This window comes from Manihot esculenta, chromosome 1 (genome assembly GCF_001659605.2).
Source record: "Manihot esculenta cultivar AM560-2 chromosome 1, M.esculenta_v8, whole genome shotgun sequence".
In the NCBI taxonomy this organism is placed as follows: Eukaryota; Viridiplantae; Streptophyta; class Magnoliopsida; order Malpighiales; family Euphorbiaceae; genus Manihot; species Manihot esculenta.
In genome coordinates, this window is record NC_035161.2 from 22,882,633 (window position 1) to 22,907,788 (window position 25,156).

Genomic DNA, 25,156 nt, shown 5'->3' on the forward strand with positions numbered 1-25,156 from the left:
TCTATCACTAAGAGCATCACATATGATAACTAAATCAGATGCACACACGATAAAAGACAAGCCAGAGATGCTAAAGTAATCGCTACCAATACAGCTCATGCCTCCCTTACTAAAACAAATGAATACCAAACCACTTAGCAATCCTATTCACTATTTTCTATCGCCGTTCAAAGCAACTACCACAAAAGTAGTAGGTAAAAACTGATATCTCTAGGCCACATCATAATGGAGCATGAAACTTTCCCTGGGAAGAAATGAAACTTTCCCTGGGAAGAAACTTCTAATTAGTAATGAAAGAGGATCTGGATGATGGATGGTGAGAATCAACAAAACATCACCAAATTGTAACTACTTGAAATCAAGAGAGATATGATGCGACATAGTAATAGGATTAGGTTGAAAATCCACCTTGAATTTGTCCCATAGAGTTTCCCACCTTAACATGAAACTAGAAAACTCCATAGGATTAGGCATGTAACCTAGGAACTAAGTAGCCTAATCACCCAAGCATGTAGATACCAAAAAAAAACATGGTTTAGAGACTCAGATTGTAACCCACAAATAGGACACATAGGATTATACAACAAATCTCGATACACCAAATTAATAGAAACTATTAGAGCACCATACAAAAGTCACCAAAGAAAGAATTTCAATTTTGAATAAACATTAAGAGACCATATACTCTGCCAAATAATCGATTGTATAGTAGAGGAGGAGAAAGGTTGAGACAACTCTTGATTAGATGCATTGCACATAAGCAATTTTTATTCAAAATGAACACTATATTGGTCATTAGGTGCAAAATGCCATACAAGAGAATATGGCATACCAAGAGGTGCAATAAGGATGGGTAGAATAGCCATTACTTGCTGAGAAGGAATAAAGATCTGACTAGCTGATGAATCTAGTCTAAAAGAATTATAATTAATTAAATCTACCACTTTGAAAATACGAACTGAATAAAAAGTTAGTTGAAGTAATTTAAAACTTTCTAGCTGAGGCACCAATAGATCCAACCAAATATCAATAGTCATATCATCCCCAATATTCATTTGAGCTCCCAATTTCAAACCATATTTACAAGCTAAGAGACTTTGCTAAATCTATGAACTACATCGCCTATGAGATGCTTGCCAAAAGGATGAATGCGGAAAGTAGACAACTTTCAAAATTGAACCTACATGCAAGAGGATTATGAAGAAATTGCTAGCATTGTCTCGCTAAACAAGGTTAAAATTCTCAAATCTCGAAAACGTAAACCACCCTTGTATTTAGATTGACAAGCTCAATGCCAACTAACCCAACTAATCTTTATGGATTCCTCATCTTTATTCCATCAGAAATTCGATAAAAGTCTATTAAGTCTAGCTACAAACATTTTAGAATATTAAAGAATATGCCATACACTAATTGAATCATCATAGCACGACTAACTTGAGAAAAAAGCTTTTATTTTTAAGCCCGAGTCTTTGATCAAATCCTATCCTCCACCATCGCCAATGCCTATTGTCGAGACCGCCTTAAGAGCACAGGTAGTCCCAAATACTTGATAGTAGAACACAATTTCTGCATATGAAATTGACTGCATAGTTTATACTTCAGAGCACGAGGTGTATATTTGCTAAAGAAAATATGAGACTTCTGGAAATTAATTAATTGGTAGGAGGCTAAAGTATAATTTCGAAGAAGTTGCAACAAAATCCCCACCTCTGGCCTTATAGCTCGAGCAAACAATAACGTATCTTTAGCAAATAAAACATCAACAATCACTAGAGTAGATCGAGAAACTTTATACTATGAATGAGACCCTTACTATGAGCATCCAACAATAGATAAGAAAGTACCTGAAAAATAACCGAAAAGGGGTAAGGAGACAAAGGATCTTCCTACCTAAGACCCTAGGAAGGGCAAAAAGGAGTAGAGAAGACACCATTAACAAGAAAATAAAATCTAACTGTCGAAATACATTACATAATCAAATGCACCCATTGAAAAGCAAACTCCATCTTCAGAAGTACTAGATGAAAAAGACTCCAAGATGAAAAAGACCCCAATCAACTTGATCATATACTTTGTACATGTCCAAATTAAGGGCCATATTATGGCGATGACTAGTAGTAGTTTTCAAATAATAAAAACCCCTATGAGTAAAAATAATATTGCCTTATATGGCTCAATTAGGGATAAAATCATTCTGCTCATCAGAGATAAGTAAATGTATCCATGGTTTTAGCCTATTGACTATTGTCTTAAAAATGATTTTGTATGCAAAAATTGCATAAACTTATAGGTCAAAACAGATGAACACCAACAGGATTATGACATTTTGGGATAAAAATAAGATTGGTACGATTGAGCTCCTTCAATATATATCCAGAAGCATAAAAATTGTGAACAACACAACATAAAGATGGACCCACCATTCCTTAGTTATATCGATAAAAAAAAAAAACATGAGAAACTATTTAAGCCTAGGACTTTATCTGCACCTAACTAGAACATTGTCTTGATCTCAATATCAGAGATGGGTGCTAACAAGGTTGCATTGAGTGTTGGTATCTCTAATAAGGGTATCAATGAAAGAACCTAATCACATGCTTATTAGATCTTGCATAATAAAGGAACTAAATAAATTCCTAACCAGAGAGGTAATGTCAGAGTCACTATCAACTCAGTTGTGTGAAGGAGATTGAAGGCAACCAATACGATTTCCATTGTCTCCGTTGAATAGCTGATAGATGAAAAAATTGTGTATTTCTGTCCCTTTCTTATAACCACCACACATGAGATTGTTGTCTCCAATGTGCATCATCACGCTACCACAAATCATGAATCTAGACCCTCAACTGAGCCTCAATAGCATCCTTCATTACTAAAAAGAAAATTCAATTACAAAAGGATAAATACATTTGTAAATTATGAAATTCCATTCCTAATTTAATTTACAAATGGATCACATATAAACTTTTTTCTATTTTTGTAGACCTCGTTTGTAATTTTCTTTCAAATAGAAAACAAGTCATTTACATTATAAATGGATTCACAAACATAATCCCCATTTGTAATATAAACAGATTTTGTATCTGTTTGTATATTTTATTTGCATAATCTCTCGTATTTACAAACGAATTTTCATTTACAAATGGATAATCTATTTGTAAATTTGTTTGTGATGCTAACTAGTAATCTGTTTATAATACTAAAGGCGAATCCATTTGTAAATTCGTTTGTGATATATATAACTGTCTAATTCGTTTGTAAATCCGTTTGTAATACAAATAGACATATTGTTTATAAATCTATTTTTAATACAAATGAATTGTCAATTTGTACTATATTTGTGGATATTGTTTACCAAATTACACACAACTCATTCTGTTTGTAACTGCAACGAAATGTTCATTTGAAAATCTGTTTGTAAATTTATAAATAGATTTATAGTTTATATTTCCTTTTATAATTTCCATATCATTAGTGCAGAACAATTAATTATAATATTATTGAACAAACATGTTAAATGCATAATATAACACAATCAACCAACCACAATCCAATGCATTCAATTCTAATATACAAAAAATTGCTTGGACTTAAAATTTAATATAAATAATCTAGTACAACTATAAAATAAAACATATAACTAAAAGTATATTTTTTTAGTAAAAGTTAAAATAAATGATATCTCAAATTATATATAACAAGATAATCTACAAGTAATTAGCAAAGATAATCAATGTCTTTCTCTTATCAATATTCATATGAGGCATGCTGGGAAGGACCTGATGGATGAGCTACTGCACCATGCTGAGACTGTGAAATACCTATTGCTAGAACACCTACTTAATCCTGATTCTATGCACCCTATTGAGAAATAAGGGTGACAACGAGTTCCTTCACCATTCTAGTACTTTTTATTAGTATAACATTAAGATTACCTTTTAATGAGCAAATAGGAAGTACTTATAGTGAATTATTAACTGAAATCCATTATTTAAAGGATGGAATACCAAAAGTCACATTAACAGAGGACACAGATAATAATGAAGGAGCACATGCTTATGCCTATCAATAGTGCAACTATAAGGAGGATCAGATTTCTCTGCTAAAATGCTCAAGAAGAAAGTACAAATTGGATGTCCAACTAAAAATATGAGAAACAAATAAGAATGAATGTTCAATAATTCAAGGTCTACATTTTTCTAATTTATAGTTCTATACAATAGTCCTAACATATTATAGAAAAAAAAATATAGCATATAGAGAGGATAACTTAATGATAATTGCAATCTTCCTTTCTCTTAACAAGTGATGAAGAAAAAAAATTGAAAAACAACATATGCATAGCCCCTAGAATCATCTAAAATTGAAAGGATCCCATTTAGATTATGCTACATACATATATTTCACAAATTCATATGGATGAAATATGTTTTTTAATCCTTAAGCTTCAATATCATCCTCATCCCATGTCCTACAACATTATTCTCAAAACTAATGAGCTAAAATAACAACCACAATGCAAGTGAGAAATAATAAACATATCAATGTTGTGCTGAGTACACACTGCTATAAACATATTGTTGTCTTTTAATATATAAGCAACCAAGTTCACCATAGAAGTAATGCTATTAATGGTCTAAGCATCAAATTACACATTTTCTAAGCTAGAAAAAATTTACCATACTATTAAATTCCAAATGTATTCTAAAATAGTCAATCCATTCTAAAATTGCAGTAAAAATGTGATTTTAACACCTTATCATTCCTATACTCCGAACAAGTTTCTTAGCCCTATTGAAAAATCATCTCTTTTAGTTCATGAGTATTAACAATATACTAACCTTTTGTTTGGAAGGATGTTTTTAAACATAATAGAAAGTTTTTCAAGGTTTAAAAACCTTAAAACTATAACGATCTGGAAACCGGACCTCTACCGGCACTAGGGTTCAGATCGACTTAAGATCGCCAAAGCCCGTAGCAAGCCTACTATACATCCTGTGTACCTGATAAAATCCCATACATGATCATACATTATAATAAAAAATTAAATATTTCATGAACCATGGCTCGACCTATGCATGTATCAAAACTGAAAACATAAAACCCACACTAGAGCCCTCATCAAATACTCTAGTATGGTTAACATCACATGCCTCAAGCTTGGTTCAAATATAACTCATAATTAAAAACTTTTACATAAAGATCATGTTAATAGGGATTACAAGGGTAAAGAACACTAGGGCTAAGCACAATTCTAATCTATTAAAATTTACATGTCCACACTTTACCATTACAAAAACTATACCAGCTACTATGCCGACTTCCCGATGCTATCTTTGATCCTGCAAACCTGGGGTTAGGGGAAAGGGATAAGCTACAAGAGTCTAGTGAGCAGAACATAAAAACAGTTTAATAAACATATGCTCACATGGAATGCGTCACAACACAAACAATATATATAAAGATAGACTTGTCACCAGTAACTCTCTACATATTCCAATGTGCCCGGCCCTCGACGGAGCTCCTTAGGACTTTCACTTAAACATAACATAACATATCCATAATGCCAGAGGTGTAGAATGGGCAGCCCTGGTCTTTCCCTTACAGAGTGCCAGGGGCGTAGAATAGGCAACCCTGCTCTTTTCGTATCATACCATGTCATAACATCTCGAGGGCTAATGGGTCATCTAACATTCATCCATAACAACAGTAAATTATACAATGCGTCATATTCGTGAATTCTAATGCAAACAACCTAATATATAAACATGGCATCCGTGATGCATGAGTATTCTTAAAAAGTTCGATTACTTTAAAACAATAGATTAGTTTAGTTCTACTCACCTCTGGCTGACGCTTGCCTAACAATGACGCAACTAACTCATTAAAGGCCTCTACGGTCTTAGGTCCGATCCTACACAAATGGACTCAAATGAGGGACCAAACATAACTATTACATGACTCTAAACAACTCCCCAAAAATCCCCCCTAAAACATAACAAAACATGCACATAAAACAAGCAGAGGAAGGCTGGGCAGGAGACTTTCGGCGGCAGGTTCAGCGATCGAAGGTCCCTCACAGATCTGAAAGTCAGGGACTTTCGGGGGCAGGTTCGGCGGCCTAAAGTCCACACAGATCTGAAAGTCAGCAACCTTCGGGGGCAAGTTCGGCGGCCTAAACCCCTTCACAGATCCGAAAGTCCATACTTTCAGGAGCAGGTTAGGCGGCCAAAAGGCTGCCTCCACAAGCAAGTTCGGCGGCTGAATCTGGGTTCTCCAGCAATGCAGAACCCGATTCTGCCCTATACACACAGCCACCCAACTCTCCAATCCTCACACCTAACAACTCAAAAATATGCATACTCACTCATCAAGCATAAGGGGCAAAAAAACTAGCCTAATCCCCAACAAGCAACAACAAAAACACATAAGAGCAAACATTCATTAATAACCCAACTCAAACTCTAAAACTTTTGATCTAACCATTTCATGCATTATTAACCCTTAACCCTTCTTAAAACTTGATTCAAATATAGGAAAGACAAATATCTAGACTTACCTCTTGAAGATCTAAGGGTGACAGCAACCCCAGCTTGAAGATGAGGTAAAACGGTCTCCAGAGGTCTCCAAGGTTTAAAAACTTGGATTCAAGCTCAAAACTTCAAAAACAAAAGGAAACTCGTGAATTTCCTAAGAGATTTGAAGGAAAAACAACAAGATCATCAAAGGAAGGGCAAGGACTCACCTCTGCCCTAAAATGGAGAGAAAGCTCTCTCATTTTCGGGCTGAAGGCCTCTTATAGGTGGCTGGTTAAACTACTTTAGGGGGCCGAAAGGGGATGTCCCGCGACGGCACCACCTTCACTTGAAGGTTCGGCGGTCGAACATGGGGTTTTCCTTCAAAACATCTTTCTTTCTTTCTTTTTAACTCAAAACCTTAAAATCTTCAAATTCATTTTATAAAAACCTTATTTTACCCTTCCTAAGGAGATCCCATCTTTGAGATTCTGGGTTTCAACAGAGATTCCGTCGGAAGGTTGGAATTCCGACGGCAGAGTCTAGCCGGGTATTACATTCTTCCCCCCCTTAAGAACATTCATCCTCGAATGTTCAACACAACAAATATAAACATTAAGAACACACATGAAAACATAAGATACTTACTTTAAAAGAGATGGAGGTATTGCTGGAGCATGGACTCCCGGGTCTCCCAGGTGCACTCTTCCATGTTGTGGTGATTCTAAAAGACTTTCACCATCGCGATTTCCTTGTTCCTCAGCTTTCTGATTTGCGTGTCTATGATCCGCACTGGCTGCTCAATATAGGTGAGATCTCCTAGGATCTCCACATTAGGTTCATTAAGAACCTTGTCCGGATCTGACACGAACTTTTGTAACATAGAAACATGGAAAACCGGATGGATCCTTTCTATAGAAGCAGGCAAATCTAACTTGTAAGATACATTCCAAATCTTTTGTAAAATTTTGAAGGTTCCGATGTACCTTGGAGCTAGTTTACCTTTCTTCCCAAAATGAATCACCCCCTTCATAGGAGACACCTTAAGCAACACCATATCTCCCTCTTGGAAAACTACATGCTTCCTGCGGATGTCTGCATAACTCTTTTGTTTGCTCACAGCTGTTCTGATCCTCTCTCTAATAATAGGCACTACCCTGCTGGTGATATCTACTAACTCTGGCCTTGCCAAGGCCCTTTCTCCTACTTCTTTCCAGTAGACGGGTGACCTGCACTTTCTCCCATATAGAGCTTCATAAGGAGCCATTCCAATGCTAGCATGGTAACTGCTATTGTAGGCAAACTCCACCAATGGTAGATGTTGCCTTCAAGAACCACTAAAGTCTAGCACACATATCCGTAACATATCTTCTATAGTTTGGATGGTCCTCTCCGACTGTCCATCAGTCTATGGATGAAAGGCAGTGCTAAAGTCCAACCTCGTGCCCATAGCATTTTGCAGACTCTGCCAAAACCTGAAGGTAAACTAGGGTCCTCTATCTAACACTATCGAAACTGGAGCCCTATGTAGCCTGACAATCTCTTCCATATATACCTGCGCCAATTTGTCCACAAAGTAACCACTCCTGACAGGAATAAAGTGAGTAGATTTGGTCAATCTGTCCACTATTACCCATATAGAGTCTAATCTGTTGGACGTTGCTGGTAATCCCACCATGAAATCCATCGCCACGTTTTTCCATTTCCATTCTGGAATCGGTAGTGGGTTGAGCATCCCAGCTGGCTTCTGATGTTCTAGTTTCATCCTCTGACATATTTCGTAAGCGGACAAAAACTGCGCCACTTCCCTCTTTATAGCGGCCACCAATAAACTCTCTTCAGATCCTGATACATTTTGGTGGCCCCAGGGTGAACACTGTACCTAGCATTATGAGCTTCTCTCATAATGTCTCCCTTCAAGCTTACATCGTCTGGTACACACAATCTGTTTTCGTAATAGAAGATCCCTTTGTTGCCGAATCTAAACTCACCATTCTTGCCTGTCTGAACAGTTCTCGCTATTTTCACCAATTCTGGGTCCTCGTGCTGTTTTTGTGCCACTTGTTCTAGAAATATGGATGTCACTCTCATCTGAGCCACTAGTGCACCTGTACCAAACAACTCTAGCTGCAAACCCTCATTAATGAGCCTGTAAAATTACCTCACCACCGGTCTTCTCTCTGCTGTAATATGGGATAAACTGCCAAGTGATTTTCGGCTGAGAGCATCTGCCACTACATTTGCCTTACTCGGATGATACTGGATCTTACAATCATAATCACTAAGCAGTTCTACCCATCTTCTCTGCCTCAGGTTCAACTCTTTCTAACTCAAGATGTATTGCAAACTCTTATGATCTGTAAAGATCTCACATTTTACCCCATACAGGTAATGCCTCCACATCTTGAGTGCAAAGATCATAGCTGCCATCTCTAGATCGTGTGTAGGATAATTCAACTCGTGCTTCTTCAACTGTCTAGAAGCATAAGCAATTATCCTCTCATTCTGCATTAGCACACAACCTAGTCCCACTCGAGATGTGTAATACCCGGCTAGATTCAGACATCGGAATTTCTACCGTCCGGTGGAATTCGAGGATGTCAAAATGCTAGTTCAAGTGGTTTAAAGGTTTAGAGTGAAAAAGGATTGAGTTTGGAAGAGAAAAGGCCAAGGAGGCATTCTGCCATGTTCGGCCGCCGAAGGTAAAGTTCGACCACCGAAAGTGCCCAATGTTCGGCCCCCGAAGTTCAAGTTCGGCCCTCGAATGTTGCATGGTTTTGCATGCGATTCGGCAGCCGAAGTTGCATTGGTCAGCCAGCTATTGTGCACTCCTCAGTCGGTGACATGGCCAGGTGTTGCTTCCAAATCACAGACAGAGGATTTGGCCACGTCTCTCATGACTCATCTGCAGAGTTTTATCAACTTATGCAGAGGTTTGGCTTTGTTCAAATGGTTTTGACGGTTTTGAGTTAAAAGTGAGCTTTGATGGTTTGGTGAAGGAGAAGAGGTGTTGGTGCATAGTTTTGAGTTCAGGTTGTTCAGCTTCTAGTTTCAAGAGGTAAGGGAAGGTTTTCACCTTGTTTTAATGCTTTATGACAGCTTTTAAGGGTAGAGTTATATATCTAGGTTTGGTTTTGATGTTTTTGATAGTTTATGCATGAAAGCTTGTATATGTGTTATGTGTGCTGTTGTGTTGGGGTTTTAGGTAGTCTTGGACCCCTGTGTGCATATACTGAAGTATATGTGAGTTGAGGGAGGAGTGATGCATGTTTGAGAGTTAGAAGTGGGTGAATGTAATACCCGGCTAGACTCCGGTATCGGAATTCCTACCGTCCGGTGGAATCTCGGATGTCGGAAACATCTAGAAGGGGTAAAAAGTATGTTTTATGAAATGTTTTCATGTTTTTAATGATTTTAAGTATGGTTTTACATGAGTTTTACAAGAAAATAGCATTAGAGGAAAACCCAGGTTCGGCCGCCGAAAGTCAAGTTCGGCCGCCGGACGTGGCATGCATGCGGAGGCAAGTTCGGCCCCCGAACGTGGCCTGGCCAGCCACTATAAAAGGGTCACTTAGCCGAAATGGGCGAGCTTTCTCCCATTTTCGGCCACAGCTAGCTTCCGACCTCACTCTCCCCAGATCTAGTGTTTTTCCTTCAAATCCCCACCATTTTCTTGAGTTTTAAGCTTGCATTGAAGGTTTTGAACTTTTGAAACAAGCTTTGGAGCTTTGGGAACTCAGGAGCTCATTTTCGTGGATCTCCAAGTTTAGGTCGTCTTCCTCTCGATCTTCAAGAGGTAAGAGCCGACCTTAAGCTCCTTATGTGTTTTAACTAAGTTTTATGGAAGATCTATGGGTAGAAAGGCATGTTAGGGTATATGTTGAGTTTATGGGTTTTGATGCTTTGATGAACAATGTATGTTGTTTTTGTGTGTTTGAAGTGTTGTAGTTGGGGTATTTGATAGTTTGAGACCCCTAGGTGTGATATATGGTGTTTATGCATGTTTTAGAATAAGTTTATGCATGATTTGAGAGTTGGGAGGCAAATGTGCATAGAGGAGCCAAGGTTTCTGCACTTTGGCAGAAACCAGGTTCGGCAGCCGAAGGCACTTTCGGCCGCCAAACATGGCTGGGAAGGCAGGCCTTTCGGCTGCCGAAGTTGCCCCCGAAAAGAGACTTTCGTCTCTGTCTGGGACTTTCGGCCGCCGAAGGTGCCGCCGAACATGCATGAGTTTCGCCTCTGTCTGGGAGTTTCGGCCGCCGAAGGTGCCGCCGAAAGTGCCCTGTCCAGCCTTTTCTTGCATGCTTCCTAGGAGTGTTTTAAGGTGTTTTTAGGAGGTTTTTGGGGGTATGTTTAGAGTTATGTTCTTGTTGTTTGGTGCCTCATTTGAGTCCACCTGTGTAGGTTCGGACCCGAGGAACCGAGACCCCCGGTTGTGAGATAGTCGTTCAGAGTTCGTTGTTAAGCTTCAGTCACCAGGTGAGTGGAACAACCCCTTAAGTTTTAAAGTAAAGTAAATGAATAAATGAATGAATCATAAAGCATTGCCCATGCATCATTATGCCATGCAATATTTCAGGATGTTTGCATTAGAATTCACGAATATGCTACATTGCATAAATTGATGTTGATGTGGATGGTTGTTGGGTGATCCATAGTCCTCTGATGTTATGCTATGATGATATGTTATGGAAGACCAGCGAGGCCCATTCTACGCCCCTGGCACTATGTAAGAGAAAGACCAGCGAGGCCCATTCTACGCCCCTGGCACTTTAGAATGTTATGTTATGTAAGAGAAAGACCAGTGAGGCCCATTCTACGCCCCTGGCATTTGGAGATGTTGAGGACTAATGGTGACAATACCATCCTTTATGTGATTAGCTGTGATGTGTTGCATTTCATGAAAGCATGAATAAGAAAAAGTTAAATAATAATAATAATAATAATAATAATAAAATGAATAATAATATACCTAAAAATGGAGGAATTAAAACAAATGTTTTTAGTTTCTGCTCATTGGGCTTTATAGCTCACCCCCTCCCCCTTAACCCCAGTCTTGCAGGTGCAGAGTAGACAGAGAAGTCATCAGAGTAAGAGAAGTTTATGTAATAGCTTAGCTGTGGACATGGTTTGTTGGTAATGTAAAAGTATGAGATGTAATGTAATGTAAGTTTAATAATGTGCTTGACTAGAGTCTGTTGTATTCCCTGTACACATGGTCTTGTTTGAGCTATAATGTTTTTATGATGCCTATGTAATCCAAGCCTATGTTACGTTATGTTACCCCATTGGAGTATTTGATGAGAACTCCAATGAGAGGTTTATGTTATGTTGTGCATGCACAGGCTAGGCTTGGCAAAGAAATGTTTGAATGAAAGAAAAGTTTTTAATTTTTATGTATGTTGTTGACCATGTATGGGATTAAACAGGTTCACAGGATGTATGTTTGGCTTGCTACGGGTTCTGGCGGCCTTAAGTCGACCTGAATCCTAGCGCCGGTAGCGGTCCGGTTTCCGGGTCGTTACTGAGTGGTATCAGAGCCCTAGGTTCATATGGTCGGACCTAGAGTGTCGGGCTCATAGATGTTATAGAAGGTCAAGCACAATAGGAAAGATCATGTCCACTAGGATAGGATGTGGAGTCCTGTCTTGCATGATGATGTGAAATGCCATGATATTATGCATGAGCATTAATGATGTGCTATGATATGTGATGTATGTGATGAGAGTTCATGTGTGCCCACATGAACCATATGATGCTAATGTTTTGTTATCTGCGCTGTTTTCAGTAAACAGAATGCGAGGAACTCGTCGATCAGCTAGATTGACCAGAGTACCACCGGAGGATGAGGGCACGAGCGCCCGTCCTCCAGCATTGCCAAGGGCAATGTCAAGTAGGTCCAACAGGGACAGAGCAGTGGGAGACCCTAGAAGATCTCTGGATCTGGGTAGAAATAGATCAGTAAGAGGAACGGTTCCAGGAGGCAGGTCAGTGGATGTGGGAGAAGAGATGGATGTGGACCAGAGGAGGGATGGTAGTCTTGGTGTGAGCATGCCAGAAGAGGGCATGGGTGAGTCTCAGGAAGGCACTCAGGCCTCGGGGTTTGTTCCACCACCCCAGTACCCACCTTTTTCACCATACCCCGGGTATTCGATGGGAGGTACATCGGATTACCCCAGTTTTAATCCTTACCCTTCTCACATGCCATACCCACCTTTCCACCCACAGTATCCACAGTACCCTATGTACCCACCTCCATCCTTCCATCCAGGCACAGCAAACCCTATCCCAGGGGATGCCGCGCCTCCACCACCAGCAGAAACCGCAGTTACAGAAACCCAAAGACCTCAACCTACCTCATCTGGAGGGAGCAAGGCCAAGATGACCGACTATATGAAGTTGGGTGCTCCCCAGTTTGATACCGGTGATGATCCGTTTGTGTACCTGGAGAAGGTCAAAACAATTACAGATGAGATAGGGGCTGATGACAGTAGAGCCATTCAGATGGCTGGTTTCACTCTGAAATGCAAGAAGGCACGAGAGTGGTTCAAGAACTATGTGAAACCAAAGGTGGACAGTTTGTCATGGGAGGAGTTTGCGAATGAGTTCGCAGGATGGGCTTTCCCTGACAGTTCCAGGGAGCTGAAGGTGATTGAGTTTGAACAGCTGAAGCAGACAGATGAGATGGGTGTCGATGAGTACACCGATAGATTCTTAGAGTTGTTGCCGTTTGCTGGGCAACATCTGGACACAGATCCGAAGAAGTCGAGGAGGTATATCATGAGGCTCAATTCCAGGTATTCCTCTTTGATTCAGTCAGCTGATAGAGAAAGTTTCCATGCCATTATAGACATGGCCAGGAGAATGGAGGCTAGTGCCGTAATAGAGGGAAAAGTCAAGCAGTCAGTGGCACAGCCTTCTGGTTCTAAGACCCCAGGTGGGGGAAGGATAGACCCTTCATCCTTGAGTTCAGCTAGTAAGAAGTGGAGCAGTACCACTAAGAAACCAAAGAAGAATAAGTTCTGGAGCAAGATCAAATCAGGTCTGGGATTAGGAAGTGGCTCAAGCTCTGGTGCTGATAATGCAGTGTGTGCAAGGTGTGGTAAGCTACACAAGGGGGTATGCCGGTTTGGGACGACAGCCTGCTACAGGTGTGGGCAAGAGGGACACATGTCTTGGGAATGTCCGAGAGCAGTTCCTACGGCACAGCCCCAGCAGACAACTTCGGGTAGCGTAGCACAGCCAGCAGCTTCAGCCGCAACACAGGCTAGTGGCAGAGGCCGAGGGAGAGGGTCAGCCTCTTCTTCATCAGTTTACAGAGGGGAAGGTCCGTCAGCTCCAGCACGGATCTTCACAATGACGCAACAGGAGGCAAACGCATCCAACACCGTGGTGTCAGGTAATATCATCATTGGTTGTTCAGATGTTTATGCCTTAATGGACCCGGGTGCATCCCATTCTTTTGTTTCTCCGAGAGCGGTCGAGAGGTTGGGCTTGATGGTCTCTGGGTTAGAGTGTCCCCTATGGGTCAGCGGACCCAAATGTGACCCGTCAGTGGCAGAGTCAGTCTGCCAGTACAGTCCAGTTTTCATAGAGGGAAGATGCCTATCCGCCGACCTAGTGGTTCTAGACTTGACAGATTTTGACGTCATTCTAGGGATGGATTGGTTATCTACCCATGGTGCTACCTTGGATTGCAGAGACAAGGTAGTTAAGTTCAGATGTCAGGATGGGTCAGAGGTTGTCTTTAGAGGAGACAGGGGGAGTACACCTAGAGGTTTGATATCAGCCCTACAGGCTCGTAGGCTGCTCAGGAGGGGTTGTCAGGGTTACCTAGCTCATGTGAGAGAGCTAGACAGAGATGTCAGAGAGCCCGCCTTGGTGCCTGTAGTTAGAGAGTTCTTAGATGTTTTCCCAGACGAGCTGCCAGGTTTACCGCCTCCTAGGGAGATAGAGTTCGAAATAGAATTGATGCCAGGAACCAGACCGATCTCTATCCCTCCCTACAGGATGGCGCCAGCAGAGCTGAAAGAGCTTAAAGAACAGTTGCAAGAGCTGGTAGACAAGGGTTTCATCCGACCGAGTGCCTCACCTTGGGGTGCTCCAGTGTTGTTCGTGAAAAAGAAGGATGGATCCCTCAGACTTTGTATCGACTATAGACAGTTGAACAAGGTCACTACCAAGAACAAGTACCCGTTGCCTAGGATCGACGATCTATTCGACCAGCTAGCAGGAGCAGGATGTTTCTCCAAAATAGATCTGAGATCTGGGTATCATCAGCTGAGGATCAGAGATGAAGATGTGCCAAAGACAGCATTCAGGACCAGATATGGGCATTTTGAGTTCCTAGTGATGCCGTTCGGGTTAACAAACGCCCCTGCAGCATTCATGGATCTCATGAACAGAGTATTTAGCCAATACCTGGATCACTTCGTTATTGTCTTCATAGATGATATCTTAGTGTATTCCAGGAATGCAGAAGAGCATGCCCATCATCTGCGGTTGGTCTTGCAGACTTTGAGGGAACATGGCTTGTATGCCAAGTTCTCTAAATGTGAATTCTGGCTGAGGAGCATTTCGTTCTTGGGGCATGTAGTGTCAGAGAATGGTATTGAGGTGGACCCCAAGAAGACAGAAACTGTGGCTAACTGGCCTAGACCCACTTCAGTGACAGAGATTAGAAGTTTCTTGGGTTTGGCAGGTTACTACAGGAGGTTCGTTCAGGACTTCTCAAAGATAGCAGCTCCTCTGACCAGGTTAACCAAGAAGAATCAGAAGTTTCTGTGGACCGACCAGTGCGAAGAGAGCTTTGAAGAGCTTAAGAAGAGGTTGACTTCAGCACCGGTTTTAGCTCTGCCATCTGGTGATGAGGACTTTACAGTCTTTTGTGATGCGTCCCGTGTGGGACTGGGTTGTGTACTGATGCAGAATGAGAGGGTGATTGCTTATGCTTCTAGGCAGCTGAAGAAGCATGAGTTGAATTACCCCACACACGACCTGGAGATGGCAGCAGTAATCTTTGCACTCAAGATGTGGAGGCACTACCTCTATGGGGTAAAATGTGAGATCTTTACAGATCATAAGAGCCTGCAGTACATCCTGAGTCAAAGAGATTTGAATTTGAGACAGAGAAGATGGGTAGAACTGCTCAGTGACTACGATTGCAAAATCCAGTATCATCCGGGTAAGGCTAATGTTGTAGCTGATGCCTTAAGCCGGAAATCACTCGGCAGTCTATCCCACATCACAGCAGAACAAAGACCAGTAGTAAAGAAATTCTACAAGCTCATCGAAGAAGGACTACAGTTGGAGTTGTCGGGTACAGGTGCCTTGTTGGCTCAGATGAAAGTGACACCCGTGTTCCTTGAGCAAGTCGCTCAGAAACAGCATGAGGACCCCAAGTTAGTGAAGATTGCCAGGACTGTTCAGTCAGGCAAGAATAATGAGTTCAGATTTGACAACAAGGGGATCCTCCGCTATGGGAGTCGATTATGTGTACCAGATGACATAGGGCTAAAAGGAGACATTATGAGAGAGGCTCATAATGCAAGATACAGCATTCACCCTGGAGCCACCAAGATGTATCAAGATTTGAAGAAAGTTTATTGGTGGCCAGCAATGAAGAAAGAAGTGGCACAGTTCGTGTCAGCCTGCGAAGTGTGTCAGAGGGTGAAGCTGGAACATCAGAAGCCAGCTGGAATGCTTAACCCGCTACCGATTCCAGAATGGAAATGGGAAAACATAGCTATGGATTTCGTAGTAGGGTTACCGGCGACGTCCAACAGAGTGGACTCCATATGGGTAATTGTGGACAGACTCACCAAATCTGCTCACTTCATCCCTATCAGGAGTGGCTACTCTGTGGACAAGTTGGCGCAGGTGTATGTGGATGAGATTGTCAGGCTGCATGGGGTTCCTGTTTCGATAGTGTCAGATAGAGGGCCCCAGTTCACCTCCAGGTTTTAGCGGAGTCTGCAGAATGCCATGGGTACTAGGTTGGATTTCAGTACTGCTTTCCACCCCCAGACTGATGGACAGTCAGAAAGGACCATCCAGACTATGGAGGATATGCTTAGGATGTGTGTGCTGGACTTTGGCGGTTCTTGGAGGCAGCATCTACCTTTGGTGGAGTTTGCCTACAACAACAGCCATCATGCTAGCATCGGGATGGCTCCATATGAAGCTTTATATGGGAGGAAGTGCAGGTCACCTGTTTGCTGGGAGGAAGTTGGAGAAAAGGCCTTGGCAGGGCCTGAGCTAGTAGAGATTACCAGCAGGGTGGTACCCTTAATCAGAGAGAGAATCAAGACTGCTGCAAGCAGACAGAAGAGCTATGCAGACGTCGGCAGAAGACAGTTAGAGTTTCAGGAGGGGGATCTGGTATTGCTTAAGGTGTCTCCAATGAAGGGAGTGGTTCGCTTCGGGAAGAAAGGTAAACTAGCCCCACGATACATCGGACCCTTTGAAATCTTGCAAAAGATTGGGAAGGTGTCGTACAAACTGGATTTGCCTGCTTCAATGGAAAGGATCCATCCGGTTTTCCATGTTTCCATGTTGAGGAAGTTTGTGTCAGATCCGAGCAAGGTTCTTAGTGAGCCTGATGTGGAGGTCCAAGAGGACCTCACCTATGTTGAACAGCCAGTACGGATCATAGACACCCAGATTAGAAAGTTAAAAAACAAGGAAATCCCGATGGTGAAAGTCCTGTGGAACCACCACAACTTAGAAGAATGCACTTGGGAGACACGGGAGTCCATGCTCCGGCAATATCCTCATCTCTTTTAAGGTTGGTCTCTATGCGTTTCATGTATATGTTTTATGTTATGCATGTACCAGTTGAGGAACATTCGGGGACGAATGTTCTTAAGGGGGGGAGAATGTAATACCCGGCTAGACTCCGGTATCGGAATTCCTACCGTCCGGTGGAATCTCGGATGTCGGAAACATCTAGAAGGGGTAAAAAGTATGTTTTATGAAATGTTTTCATGTTTTTAATGATTTTAAGTATGGTTTTACATGAGTTTTACAAGAAAATAGCATTAGAGGAAAACCCAGGTTCGGCCGCCGAAAGTCAAGTTCGGCCGCCGAACGTGGCATGCATGCGGAGGCAAGTTCGGCCCCCGAACGTGGCCTGGCCAGCCACTATAAAAGGGTCACTTAGCCGAAATGGGCGAGCTTTCTCCCATTTTCGGCCACAGCTAGCTTCCGACCTCCCTCTCCCCAGATCTAGTGTTTTTCCTTCAAATCCCCACCATTTTCTTGAGTTTTAAGCTTGCATTGAAGGTTTTGAACTTTTGAAACAAGCTTTGGAGCTTTGGGAACTCAGGAGCTCATTTTCGTGGATCTCCAAGTTTAGGTCGTCTTCCTCTCGATCTTCAAGAGGTAAGATCCGACCTTAAGCTCCTTATGTGTTTTAACTAAGTTTTATGCAAGATCTATGGGTAGAAAGGCATGTTAGGGTATATGTTGAGTTTATGGGTTTTGATGCTTTGATGAACAATGTATGTTGTTTTTGTGTGTTTGAAGTGTTGTAGTTGGGGTATTTGATAGTTTGAGACCCCTAGGTGTGATATATGGTGTTTATGCATGTTTTAGAACAAGTTTATGCATGATTTGAGAGTTGGGAGGCAAATGTGCATAGAGGAGCCAAGGTTTCTGCACTTTGGCAGAAACCAGGTTCGGCAGCCGAAGGCACTTTCGGCCGCCGAACATGGCTGGGAAGGCAGGCCTTTCGGCTGCCGAAGTTGCCCCCGAAAAGAGACTTTCGTCTCTGTCTGGGACTTTCGGCCGCCGAAGGTGCCGCCGAACATGCATGAGTTTCGCCTCTGTCTGGGAGTTTCGGCCGCCGAAGGTGCCACCGAACCTGCCTGACTTTCGGCTCTGGAGGGACTTCCGGCCGCCGAAGGTGCCGCCGAAAGTGCCCTGTCCAGCCTTTTCTTGCATGCTTCCTAGGAGTGTTTTAAGGTGTTTTTAGGAGGTTTTTGGGGGTATGTTTAGAGTTATGTTCTTGTTGTTTGGTGCCTCATTTGAGTCCACCTGTGTAGGTTCGGACCCGAGGAACCGAGACCCCCGGTTGTGAGATAGTCGTTTAGAGTTCGTTGTTAAGCTTCAGTCACCAGGTGAGTGGAACAACCCCTTAAGTTTTAAAGTAAAGTAAATGAATAAATGAATGAATCATAAAGCATTGCCCATGCATCATTATGCCATGCAATATTTCAGGATGTTTGCATTAGAATTCATGAATATGCTGCATTGCATAAATTGATGTTGATGTGGATGGTTGTTGGGTGATCCATAGTCCTCTGATGTTATGCTATGATGATATGTTATGGAAGACCAGCGAGGCCCATTCTACGCCCCTGGCACTATGTAAGAGAAAGACCAGCGAGGCCCATTCTACGCCCCTGGCACTTTAGAATGTTATGTTATGTAAGAGAAAGACCAGTGAGGCCCATTCTACGCCCCTGGCATTTGGAGATGTTGAGGACTAATGGTGACAATACCATCCTTTATGTGATTAGCTGTGATGTGTTGCATTTCATGAAAGCATGAATAAGAAAAAGTTAAATAATAATAATAATAATAATAATAATAATAAAATGAATAATAATATACCTAAAAATGGAGGAATTAAAACAAATGTTTTTAGTTTCTGCTCATTGGGCTTTATAGCTCACCCCCTTCCCCTTAACCCCAGTCTTGCAGGTGCAGAGTAGACAGAGAAGTCATCAGAGTAAGAGAAGTTTATGTAATAGCTTAGCTGTGGACATGGTTTGTTGGTAATGTAAAAGTATGAGATGTAATGTAATGTAAGTTTAATAATGTGCTTGACTAGAGTCTGTTGTATTCCCTGTACACATGGTCTTGTTTGAGCTATAATGTTTTTATGATGCCTATGTAATCCAAGCCTATGTTACGTTATGTTACCCCATTGGAGTATTTGATGAGAACTCCAATGAGAGGTTTATGTTATGTTGTGCATGCACAGGCTAGGCTTGGCAAAGAAATGTTTGAATGAAAGAAAAGTTTTTAATTTTTATGTATGTTGTTGACCATGTATGGGATTAAACAGGTTCACAGGATGTATGTTTGGCTTGCTACGGGTTCTGGCGGCCTTAAGCCGACCTGAATCCTAGCGCCTGTAGCGGTCCGATTTCCGGGTCGTTACAGTGAAGGAGGGAGGTTGCCGTCGGGGCTGAGTTCTGGATGAACTCAGGTTCGGCAGCCGAAGGAGCATTCGGCCGCCGAACCCCTTGTATGGTGGCTTAGGCTGCCACAGCGTGCCCCTGAGTGTTTTTGAGGTTCGGCTCTGTTTCGGGGATTCGGCCGCCGAAGGTGCCGCCGAAGGTTAGAGACTTTCGTCTCTGGAGTGAGTTTTAGCCCCCGAACCTTGCCCCCGAAAGGGTTCGGCAGCCGAAAGCAGAGATTCGGCCGCTGAAGGTGCTTGAGTTTCGGCTCTGGAGAAGACATTCGGCCGCCGAACCTGCCGCCGAAAGTGTTCTGTCCAGCCTTCCTTTGCTTGTTTTACATGCATGTTTTGAGGTGTTCTAGAGGGGCTTTGGGGCGTTGTTTATCAGTTGTATCGAGTATGTTTGGTGCCTCATTTGCGTCCTCCATTGTAGGATTGGACCCGAGGAACCGAGGTGTTTAGCAGTAGTAGCTGCTTCAGAGTTAGAGGTCGCCCAGAATTAGCCAAGCAGAGGCTACAGGTGAGTGGAACTAAACCTCATATTTTATCTTGAGAACTGACATGATTCTAGCATGATCCATGCATCATAAACTGCCATGTTATGTATTAGGTTGTGTTGCATTAGAATTCACGAAGATGATGCATTGCATATGTTGTTGTTCCTGTGGATGAATGTTGGATGATCCTTAGCCCTTGATAGAGAGCAGATACAGAGTTATGGCATGAGATAGCCATACCAGGTCGCCCCTGGATAGGCCAGATCGCTCCTGGTACTATAGACAGAGCAGAGTTAAGAGTCGACCAGGTGATGACATCGTCTCCCTGGCACAGTTGGTCATGTTATGATCAGAGCAGAGATAAGAGTAGACCAGGTGATGACATCGTCTCCCTGGCACAGTTGGTCCTATTATCACATGTGGTTGAGGGCTATTGGTGACAACTTCATCCTTGAGATGATATGTTTGTGATGTGCTGCATTTCATGAGAGCATGTAATTAATGAACTGTTTTTATTGTTCCTCCTCACTGGGCTCTACAGCTCATCCCACTCCCTTAACCCTAGTTTTGCAGGTCCTGAGATAGCTATGGGAAGTCAAAGTCAGCAAGGGGACAGAGGAAAGTTATGCATGAATGTATGTTGTAATAGCATAGTGGACATGATGTAATTAAAAGAGTAGTTGTAATATATTGTATAGATATGTACTGTCATCTACTGGATAGACTTGTGCTTTCCCTAGTGTCATTACTATAGTGTGATGTGTGATTAATCCCTTGTACATGAATCCTGTTTTACGTTTCTTGATGAGAAATGTGTGAGTTAGGCTTAATGTATGGCTTCGATGAGATACCAGTGGGTTGTGTTACAGATTAAAAGGGTGTCAATCCCTTGAACCACAGCAGATAGTAGTCCCTGGTATAGGCCCTGAGGGCCATTTCAGATTGACATATCTGAGTAGCAGTAGTTAAGCCTACAGATTTTACAGGATTGTTGAGTCATTTTGTATCATGTATGGGATTTATCAGGTACACAGAGAGTATAGTCGGCTTGCTACGGGTCCCGGCGGCCTTAAGCCGATCTGGATCCTAGTGCCAGTGATGGGTCGGGCCGTTACAGAGGGGTACCGATTTCCGGGTCGTTACAGATTGGTATCAGAGCTTAGGGCCTCAAGAGTACGGTGTGTTGAGCATCTTTGTTCAAGGACTAGAGATATCCCACATCGGAAAGAGGTGTTGTTTGGTGTAGGAGGGGAAGCGTAATAGGTAAATTCATGTCCACTAGGATAGGATGTGGAGTCTTGTCTTGTGAAATGCCATGATGAGCTGCATGTGCATTATTGAGATGGTTGATATGTGTTGCGGATTTATGTGTTCTCACATGGATCATTTGCTGATATGTTTGTGTGATATTGTGCTTTTCAGAGGCAGGATGAGAGGAACTCGTCGATCTGTTAGATTGACTGGAGCTCCGCCGGAGAATGAGGACATGGATGCTCCTCTCCCCATTCTGCAAAGGGCAACATCAGATAGTTTAAGCAGAGAAGGTACATCAAGAGACCCTAGAAGGTCTGTTGATGAGAGTAGAAGGGGAGTTGTTCAGAGTGGTATGTCAGGGTATATGAGAGAAGGAGAGGAGGATGAGCAGAGTAGAGACGGTAGCTTTGGCATGAGCAGGTTAGGAGGAGATATGGGTGAGTCCCAAGGAGGCACTCAGGCCTCGAGATTTGTTCCACCTCAGTATCCACCTTACCCGTGGGGGGCAGAGTACTTGATGGGGGGTCCATTGGAGTGTCCTAGGTATAACCCATATCCCACCTTTCTGCCCTATCCTTCCTTTTACCCGTCATATTCACAGTATCCCATGTTCCCACCCTTCTGTGGTTACCCAGGTTCAGTAAACCCTAACCCAGGGCAAGTTGCACCTCCTCCACCACCAGTAGAACCAGTAGCCCTAGTTGTCCAAATACCTAAGCCTAGTTCACCTGGAAGTATGGTGCAGATGACAGACTATTTGAGGTTGGATGTTCCCAAGTTTGAGACTGGTGATGACCCTTTTGAATATCTTCGAATGGTCAAGATGCTAGCTGATGAGTTGGGAGCCAGTGAGAGAAGAGCCATTCAGATGGCAGGGGTCACAGTGAAATGTTAGAAGGCAAGGGAATGGTTCAACCAGTATGTGAACCCGAGGGTAGAAAGCTTATCCTGGGAGCAGTTTGCTACAGAGTTTGCAGGATGGGCTTGTCCAGATAGCTCAAGGGAGTGTAAAGAGAGTGACTTTGCGCAGCTAGAGCAGACAGAAAATATGAGTATAGAAAATGACCCAGAGAACAGTACTCGTTTCCCTTTGGGTGAGGCTGCTGCAAAGAAGAAAAAGAAAGTGAGAGGCCTGAAAGGGTCAAAGAAAAGAGAGTTCTGGAATAGGGTAAAATTTAGTATGGGTTTTTGCGAGGGTTCGAGTTCTGGTTGGGATAGTTCTCGATGTGCGAAGTGCGGTAGGAGGCACAAAAGAGTCTGTCGGGCTGGGACAACAGCATGTTTCAGGTGCGGACAGGAGGGGCACATGGCACGAGAGTGTCCCACTATGACTGTATCAGCACAGTTTCCGCAGACATCCTCAGACAATAGAAGTCCATCAGAAGCTCCAGCCTCGGTGCAAGGCAGAGATAGAGAAAGAGGGGTAGTCCCTTCTTCAGGAGGCTCCTTAAGTGGAAGTCCGTTAGTTCCGGCTCGGATTTTCACCCAGGAGCAGCCAGAGACAGACACACCGAACACAGTGGTGCCAGGTAAGCTCACTTTTGAGTGTTCTGCTGTGTATGGTTTTCTGGTCGGGACACTAGTAGAATATCAGGTGATGTGAAAATAGTAAAGTGTAATAAAGTTAGATGGTTAGAGATAAAGATTCAGAGACGAGTGAATCGTTAAAGGTTAGTGAGCCAGAAAAGAGCTCGAGAGCTATAGCTATGGATTTTAGAAATCCAGGTAGGGAGGAAGTGATCTCAATAAGGCAGAGAAGAGTGTAAGAAAGTGAAAAGTAAGAAAAAAAAAGAAAAAAGAAAAATAAGGAAGAGACAAGTAAGCAAAGAGAAGAGTAAATGAGGTAGACTAGAGCAGAGAAAGAATAGAATAGTAAAATAAGAAAGTTTAGAAAGAGATTTCAGTTTAGTCTGGAGTAAATGGCGATTGAGCTCTAGTTCAGATAGTTCTGGATACGGGAGGCGTGGAGTGTACACAAAAGGAGTTTGTTGGCATGGGACTACGGCATGTATAGATGCGAGCAGGAAGGACTCATCTTGTGTGTGAGTGTCCTACTGCGGCCCTGATTGGCACAGTCCCAGCAGATGACTTCTAGTAGTGTACCTCAGCCTATATGTAATACCCGGCTAGACTCCGGTATCGGAATTCCTACCGTCCGGTGGAATTTCGGATGTCGGGAACCTCTAGAAGGGTAAAAACATGTTTTATAAAATGTTTTCATGAATTTTAATGTTTTAAGTATGAAATTAAATGAGTTTTTGCATGAAAAGTCCTTGGAGGAAAACCCAGGTTCGGCCGCCGAAAGTAAAGTTCGGCCGCCGAACATGGCATGCATGCGGAAGCACTTTCGGCCCCCGAACGTGGCCTGGCCAGCCACCTATAAAAGGGTCACTTGACCGAAATGGGCGAGCTTTCTCCCATTTTCGGCCACAGCTAGCTTCCGACCTCCCTCTTCCAAATCTAGTGTTCTTCCTTCAAATCCCCACCATTTTTCTTGAGTTTTAAGCTTGCATTGAAGGTTTTGAACTTTTGAAACAAGTTTTGGAGCTTTGGGAACTCAGGAGCTCATTTTCGTGGATCTCCAAGTTTAGGTCGTCTCCCTCTCGATCTTCAAGAGGTAAGAGCCGATCTTAAGCTCCTTATGTGTTTTGAGTAAGATTTTATGAGTTCTTTGAGTAGAAATGCATGTTAGGATATATGTTGAGTTATGGGTTAATATTGATGTTTTGAACAATGTGTGTTGTTTGCGTGTGTTTGAAGTGTTGTAGTTGGGGTATATGATTGTTTGAGACCCCTAGGAACTTGTATGCATGTCCTAGTTGAGCTTTATGCATGATTTGAGGTTTTGGGAGGCAAGAGGCTCATGTGAGCCAAGTTTCTGCCCTTTTGGGAGAAACCAGGTTCGGCAGCCGAAGGAACTTTCGGCCGCCGAACCCCCTTGTGGAGGCAGCATTCGGCTGCCGAAGCTTGCCCCCGAAAGAAGACTTTCGGATCTGTCTGGGACTTTCGGCCGCCGAAGGTGCCGCCGAAAGTGCCTGACTTTCGGCTCTGGAGGGACTTTCGGCCGCCGAACCTGCCGCCGAAAGTGCCCTGTTCAGCCATTTCTTACATGTCTTTATGTGATGTTTTCATGATGTTTTAGGGGGTTTTTGGGGAGTATTTTAGAATTATGTTCAAGTGTGTTTGGTCCCTCATTTGAGTCCACCTGTGTAGGTTCGGACCCGAGGAACCGAGGACCCCAGCAGTGAGTCCAGCTGCTTCGGTGTTGTCAGAGTCTGCCAGAGGTGAGTGGAACTAAACTTAATCTTTTAAATTAAATGTTTTATCATGTTTCATGCATCATGATTATGCAATAGGATGATTACATTAGTATTCACGAATATGTCGCATTGCATCGATTGTTGTTGATGTGGGTGAATGTTGGATGACCCAATTAGTCTATGACAGGAAGACCAGGACCCCATTCTACGGCCTGGCATGGAAATGAAAGACCAGGACCCCATTCTACGGCCTGGCACGATTGTGGGACTCGAAGACCAGGAGCCTAGAGGAGGCCCTGGGATAATGGTAGGTAATGTATGTATGACAGGAAGACCAGGACCCCATGCTACGGCCTGGCACGATGTTAGCTTGGACTAATTGGTGACAAGTTCACCCAACCCTTATATGAATTGTTTGTGTTATGATGCATTTCATAG